The sequence below is a fragment of the Anas platyrhynchos genome, chromosome 11 (genome assembly GCF_047663525.1).
Source record: "Anas platyrhynchos isolate ZD024472 breed Pekin duck chromosome 11, IASCAAS_PekinDuck_T2T, whole genome shotgun sequence".
NCBI lineage: Eukaryota > Metazoa > Chordata > Aves > Anseriformes > Anatidae > Anas > Anas platyrhynchos.
The window spans coordinates 1,418,890-1,427,133 of NC_092597.1; the positions used below are offsets into that span (position 1 = coordinate 1,418,890).

The 8,244-nt window shown below is 35.0% G+C and overlaps 1 long non-coding RNA gene across 1 annotated transcript; it reads right to left on the bottom strand.

Annotated features, from left to right (window-relative positions):
- Positions 1 to 269: 269 nt before the first annotated feature.
- LOC140003378 (uncharacterized) lies at positions 270 to 8,244 on the bottom strand. Its single transcript, XR_011811887.1, has 2 exons — positions 5,196 to 8,244; positions 270 to 3,191 (listed from the first exon to the last, which is right to left on the bottom strand). It is a non-coding gene; the product is annotated as an uncharacterized lncRNA (long non-coding RNA).

Below are 8,244 nucleotides of genomic sequence, written 5' to 3' on the forward strand. Positions count from 1 at the left end.
TATAAACACACTTGGTATGCCCCAGGATATAGTTACTTCGAATATGCCATTAAATTAATAGTTATTGTAATATTATTCTACTTTTACTGTAGAAGAAGGAGGTCCTACAATTTATTCCTATAAATATCCTTAAATATCTAAAAATGCCTTAAATTCCTTTTTGTAGGTGTAAACAAATACCATATTCTGCTTACTTGGCCATTTCTTTGCTGGCTTGTTCTTACTGGTCTCAATAATACTGTATTATTTTATTATTAAAAATACCGGTCTTAAGGTATCTGAAGAAAACTTTATTAATATATATACACACACATATACATACAGATACACTGTAAAATGTTTTAACTGTGAGGTTTATAAAACAATATAAAAAATACGCTGAGGGAATTTTACCATAAAGCAGAAGAGCCAAAGTGGAAATAATACCTCAAGTTTCACAAAGTTCAATCACATGAAAGCAAACTGATAAAGACATGCATTTAAAGAGATTTTTCCTACATTGTTTATCTATTCATTTTATATATTCATTTCAAATAAGCTTTTGCAGAATAGATTTTAAATCATCACAAATGTACAAAATAAGCATATAATTTAAATGCCTGTCTATCTGATGAACTAGAAGAATAAAAACTGTGTATTTTTACATATTTTTCTGCATCATCTCTGCACAGATTTTGTTTTTATTAACTACTGTAGAAAAACTAACTTGGAATCTATCCGGTCAGGATTTGACACAATTTTAAATAATCTGCAAAAGCCTCCCATAGGAGCCATAAAAAATTGCAGCATTTGGTAGTTACATTAACTTAACTTCATTGGTAGACTGTAATGAACAATGAGCAATTTATCACTGTTGACAGAACTCATCTGAAATTTACCCTCAAAGTGATCAGTCACTCACAGCATCAAGTCTCACCAGCTATTGTCATTCAGAAATTTCTGTTTTATAGCTAAAGCTCTGTCACCTCAGAAAATGAAGACTGTCAGGAACACCAGCTTGAAGTTCATGTTTTAACAAATTAACCATTACGGTTTTGCCTCGTTTCTAATTGCATGTGGATCTGCCAGGAGAGCGGACCAACCCAACAGAGTGATGGAGAGTTAGCTCGTGGAAAAGTTACATAAGGACCACAGAAAAAGAACCAGTAACTACACTGAACAGCTTGCTGATGAGCTGCTGTCTCTTACACAGTCACTGGCAAGATTGGAACCATTTGCTGAGTTTAACTGATTCTCGTCGTCAACAGCTGGGCCTGGTAAGAGCCAGTGGTTATAGCACAACGGAGGGCAGGCGAGGTAACAGTCAGTGCAAGGCCCCTCGAGTGTGGATGCCTTCGTGGGTGACCCCGAGTTAAGAGAGCCCAAGGACAGGTCCAGCCCATCACCCAGTACATGTTGACCTCAGGATGGTATCAATTGTTCTTCAGCTTCCTAGATGTGCAAGACCTTCACGCAGCTATGACACAGGATGTACGGGAGGCCACCCTCATTCTTAAATGACCATCACAAACATACACACACAAAAAAAAGCAATAAAAAAGGTTAAAAATAGAACAGGATTCCTTATGTCACAGAAGTAAGTTGGACTGAACAGAAGTTTACAAAGATCAGAAAAGACCAGAACAAAAACCTACACACCTTGGAGGCCAGGAACTACCTTTATAACAAGACAGACTGACAGGATTCTGGATGTGAAACACCTGAACCAAACAGGGATGGGGTACATGAAAAGCTGCGTGCCAGTAAAGATGAACAGCAATAAGACTATTAATTCTAATTTGTCATTAAGATACTAGGTATAGATAGGAAACAGATGGTACCAATACCTGAACGGTTACATTTGACATGCAACAAGGTTACAAGCAACATGGCAAAATGTGAACTTGTCACAATTTATCTCCATTATTCTTCCAAATCTAGGCATCCAGCAGATCGAAATGACTACTACTAGATAACAGAACATGTACTGTTAGTGGAATTTTTCTTCAAAGTAATGTCAGATACCATCAACCCTGCTTAGGTTTTTCTTTCCCAGTTACTATACCGATCAAAATTATGATGATTAGAAATACTTTAGTGTAAAAAAAACAAATAGATAAACTAACCACACGGTCTGAAAGGATGAAAACAACATCAGGTAAATCTTTCTGCCACTTATCTCACTACAAAATGCCTTCTAACTCAACGTTGTTCCATCCCAAGTCAAACACGCTTTCTGTTTTTGCCCCTATAGTACATGGTAACAAAATACCCCAAGCCAACAATATACATTTCACAAATAGCAGCAGTCCCTTCTCCTTCCCTTTTCTGTTCCAAAAAACAATGAATACTTTTTATTTTAAGAAAATTAACAAGGATTGTTCCACATGACACTGGAATGGCTCACTACTTGTGTGTTCATCCAGATTGTTATCAACTGATTCTTTGCCTGTGTCACCTGGAAAACCACTGTGAAGGAGACTATTAACCCTTTTATAGGACCACACCACAGTACAACTCATTGAAACATAACCATCCCTTACAGATGTGCCATTTCCAATTACTTTAAAGTGAAAAATGGCTAGGGGTGAGCTGTTCACATTAGGGGGGTAAAAAAAGATAAAAGTTTATTTATTTATTTATTTATTTATTTTATCTCCACCTGCTAACAGGATTTCATGAAATGGCTGCCCTGGCACAGCCTTACTTCAAAAGAAAATTACTCATTGGCAAAACATCAGCAAGGTAAACCAGTGGAATAAACAGAAAAGCTAAACTAAACATCAAAAAAAATCACACCACTAAGAAAGCAACCAGGACAAGATGTAAAGCTTGGATGCTGACAGTGAGAAGAGACGGACAATTCAGAAACATACTTTATATCTCTAATGAATTTAAATGACACAAATGAATGCTAATGCTAGATCAGGTTATTTATAGAGAAGCAGCACGTTATTTTTGATTTGGTATTTATGCTTACCTCACCTACTTTCATCATAACTTTGTATGTATTTTTTTCAATTACTCACTTTTATCGTTGTTCATGGCCATCTCAACTAATGCATTAAGTGCAATAAAAAGGAGACATTTTTTGGATATAGTTAAGTGGCTTAGTATGATAGGCACACATCGGTATTGCAAAAATAAGATCTTTCCTTCATCTGTCTTCAAGTCCACGCAAAGGGAACGAAATGCCTGAGTCAGGTAATTCACTGAAAGATAACAGAAAACAGGGAATAAAAATTATGTAATCACAGTTCCATTAGATGATCACAAATACATGAATATTTATCCTAAGAGTTACTGTTGCAGATATATACTAATTAAAAAAAAAAATTAAATGGCTGAAAATATTAATTTACTTATTTGTTTAAATGCATCTTCTGCCTATTTTTATTCCTTACAAAAATTGTTGTGAGTGGAAAAAAAGACAAGTTACAACTCACAAACTGAGCAAAATATATTTGCAAATATAACACCTTTCTAATCTCTTCCTTAAGAGAGAAAAGAAATCACAAGCTGCATAGTTTGGGACTATATTGGTTTCAACATCTGGGAAGCCTCTAATAAAGGAGTAAAAGGCTCATTCATCTGAATAACTGCAATTACTGTCATGACAGCAACTATTCACATTCCTTTCCATAAAAAGCTGTAGTTTAAGTTATATATGCATCCACGTTATATATGCATCCACGTTATATATGCATCCATTTTGGAGAACACTAAATTATTCAGAGAATTTAGATTAAGTGAATCAATTCAGTTTTCTTAATTTCATGATGTCAAATCTTCCTCAGTATCTTGGAATAGCATTGATCATCTGGAGCACAGAAAATTAAGAGTAAGGGAAAAATTTATCACATAGCAAAAGTTTAATTACAGTGCCATCTGCTGGATATTAGCATCTTGAAGGGAACAGGATATATATGTTTAAACTGAATGTGCTGCTTTGTCATCGCTAGATCATTAGACATGTGGTCAGTGATGAAAATTCATACACGGTAAGTTTCAACATAAATTTAACAGGTAATTTTTTTCCATGTTCTATAGGCTCGCAGTAAAAACCGACCATGAGAAGCTAAACTGATTCATTCTGATCAACAGCTTTCATCTGCTTATAGTTAATCTCTGCAATAAGTACTTTTTTTGTATTGTAATTCATTTGCATCATTTTCATCAAACATTTCTAGAAATGTGAGTTTCAATTTCAGGGTAATCATGCTTCACCAAAATATTCTGACTGAAACTATATGATACTGAAATTGAAAATACACTGATTCTTCCCTCCAACAGCTGAAATACTGTATTTGTTTATTAATGGTGACAGGGTGGTCTTCCAGAATGTTTAAATCCTACTTATTCTAAGTACTACCAGTATAAATACTGCACAGGTCAGTATTTTTGTCATCACTTCAAAGAAAACGTTTTTTGTCTTTTCAGGCCCTGTTTGTTTTTAAAGAAACTGCTGCTGAGAAGAGATACTACGGCATCCTGGAAATTGCACAAGCGGAGTAACTCTCATGAACTGAAGCAAAAGTCACTAAGAACTGCGATATCTCCAGACAAGTACGACCTCGTTTGCTTTTGCCTGTTAACAAAATACATTACTATACTGCATCAGCATATGGTAGCATTCTTCAATGCTGATAACGTTTATGGGTAGCCACTTGCAGTGACAGACTTGGTAGGAGAAAAGGGGAGACAGCAGAGAGGTAAGAGCTAGATAGAGTATGAGCTTTACATTAAACTTTGACAAAGCAATGAAATTCTAGAACTGTTCTGAATTTGCTACTGATTTCAGTTTACTGAGGAGCAATTAGCTGTACCATTATATGCAGTGCAGATCTTGACAAACAAATCACTGCTACGGTGATTGCTTGAGAGAATTACCAACATCTCTTTTCCCCTTTGTCACAAAATACATTGATCTCACCGACATAAATAAAGCATATTAAAATGACCACACAAATTATGACATGAATAATAGCAAGGTTCATACTTGCTTCCCTATATTATGCTTCATCAGGTGGTAAAATTCAAATAAAACATCCTTTACTACTAAAGCATTACAGATGCTACAGTATCATTGAACTGCTGCATTTTGTACATTTGTTTTTTTGTCTGGGCACATACCTGAAAATAAGATTTAAAAAAAAAAAAAAAAAAGAAAAAGAAAAAGATAATTTAAAAAAGACATAATAAAAACCAGAACTTACTTCGTTTTGCTGTTCTAAGCACAACTAAAGTTGACAGAAACCTCAAAGGCATAGAGGAGCTTTTAAAGAAATGTGCAGCTTTTGGTTTACTCCGTGTAGACTTTTTAGTCCATTTTTGCATGCTTCCCTTTTGTACTGCGCCTTTGAGAATAACTTCTGCAAGTCTCTCCATTGTTGCTGTCATGCTTGCATCCTGTTTCAAACAACGTGCACATTTAGCGTAAACATTAAAATACATGAAAATCCTGTCTGCTAAGTACGTATGTTCCCCTAAGGATTAAATATTAAATAGCAGATGTCGTGACCGTGTATTGCAATATAGTCTGTACATGGGATACTACTTTGCGTTCCACAAGCAGTTGAACAACATTAGCACAGGGCCTAGTCAACACACACTTCACAAAGAAACAAGGTAGTCAGGGCCCCTGATATGCTGACATTATTTAATTTGCCTCTGGTTCCAGAATAAAGTCAGTTCAGACTCAGCTTTAATCAGTGCTGCCTACTACACTACCCTCTTTTGTGAAGATGCCTGAAGCTAGGTCCTACAAAAGCGTTTACAGAACTAAGGTCTAAACATGACCCTTAAGAATACTGTACAGGTAAGATGTATTGGACTTTTCAAAAACCGGTGCAGAAATATTACTTCAGAATCAAACTTAATAACATGCTCATTTAAAATACGTTCTCATTAGCACTGGAACCACCAGCTTAGTTCTATTCAGTTAGACACTGAGTAGAGAACAAAGAAATCAAAATACCTTTGCTACTTTGCCACACGTTGCCATCAATTTCAACAAATCTCATGCATAAAGCGAACAAAAATATATTTCTTTTCCTAGTTCACACGTTTTGTAAGCACATATGGAAAATACCATTTCTGAGATGCTACACACTACTGCAACAAAGATCACATATGTGTGCAAAAATATGTTTACAGACACGGTGCAAAATATTACAACGAATGTGAGAAAGTTAATTTGGTGAGAATTAGTTTTTCATTTGCTATGTATCTGTGGTAGGCATTTATGCTTTGCAAAGACAGCAAAGTTTCTTTTATATATACTCCCTGAAAATATCTACTTTTCATACTCATTTATAATACAAAATATCTCTTGGGAATTTACCTGACTACCAGTGTCTATCTGCCTTAGAGACCAGTAGATAAATTGAATCACAGACATATGTAGTTTAGGATCCACAAATGGCATCCACTGGAGCTGTCGAGTGACCATAGGCAAAAGCTGTAAAAATACAGAATGGCAAAGCTACGTGCAGTATACGAACTTACAGTACAAGCTAACCACAAGTAAAAAGCAAACTAAGCAAAACTAAACCAAACTAAAATCAACGTATTCCCGGAGTTTAACAGACTACATGTACAAATACTCACTGGGCAGATCTGGTACAGGTAACAGAATTATATACTGAATTTACATTTTACACAGGTTTACACAAAAAGTGGAAAGACATTGTGTGAGCTCAAGCTCTGAAGTCTAATACCAAGGGCTACAAATTTTAGATAGAATAATAATTAAACAAACAAACAAACAAACAAACAGAAAAAGCAGATTTCCTGAACGCTTCACTGATTTCCAAGCCTCGGTATCCCAAAAAAGCGTTACAAGTATAGCACGGTATCATCTTTTATAAGACATAACTTGAACTTTTAATACCTAGTATCAGCACTAAAATACTTTAAATTAGACGTGTGTATCTCCTTAGGAAAAAGGAATTACATACAGTATTACAGATAAAACACGAGATAAATTATCAGCTGAGAAAAGTGACTTAAAATAGAAAGACACGTGGAATCTCAAGGTCAGACTGCACACTACACATTTCCTTAAAAATGATCTGTATAAATATCTGTATGAAAAATTATCTATTACATCTCACTGTTGGAATTAATACTGATGGATTAACTGCTGTTTTCTTTTAATTCATGTATTCAAAGCGTGTGTAAAACAGGCAGACCTGTTACACTCAGAAATAATACAAAGAATCTTAACATTTCAACCTAAACAAATTCAAATGCCTTTACCTTCATACAATTTTCTAGAGTGTAGTTTTCTTTAGCACACTGAGGTTTCTCACTGCCCTCTCTCTCTTCTTGTATTTCTATTTTGCTAAGGTGTTGGTCTGAGATCCAGTCCATAAGAATAGTTAAGGGGTCGTAAACTTTTGAAATCCGTAGTAACTGTAACACATCCACAACATCAGTTATTTCAGTTTTCAAGTCTATGATTTTCTAAACCACAATACCAATAGACTAAAATATACGAGTACATTAGTAATACGCACATGCTTTATTTTGTGCTTAAACAAATGTTTATGAAAGCCTTGGGAAGAGATTTTCACATACAAAATCACTCTATTTTATAATTCTAACTAAATGGATCATAGGAGAAAGAAAATATTTAATGATCTGTGCATGATCCTCATTTTAATACATTTAATACACTCCTTTGCTTTATTTCATACAATCTACTTAGGCTAAATTTTAACTGTGTAACTAGCATTGTTGGAAGAATAAAGATTTCGTGAAATTGTCATTCTGTCCCTCTGCTACAACTGTACAGAAAAGCTCTGTGAAAGGTATCCAGACGTTCCTGAAGACAAACTACACGAACATCTCTCTAAAACCTTCACAAGTTTTCTTGTATCTACCTTCAGACAACTGTTCTTCTCTTCACTCAGAATTCTAACTACTGATACTGCTCATATATCACTTGCGACTGTGAGAAAAGAATATGGGGCAAACTATAACCACCATTTAAATATAAGTAGCATACTCTATGGATACAACAAGCATCCTGATCATCATGTAAGTCCTCTATGAATACTTCAGTTTGCACAAAAGAGAAAGAGAAAGAAAGATTTTACTGAGACTAGGAAGCAGATGATTTTAATCATACTCAAGAGCATCAGAACTGCAATTCACTGAAGGAGCAACGGTCAAAAGAGTTTAGGCAGCAATTTGCTTGTCAGCATTTAGGTCAGATTTAAGTCAAGTGAGAAGAAAACTTTAACTTTGTATTCTTGTGAA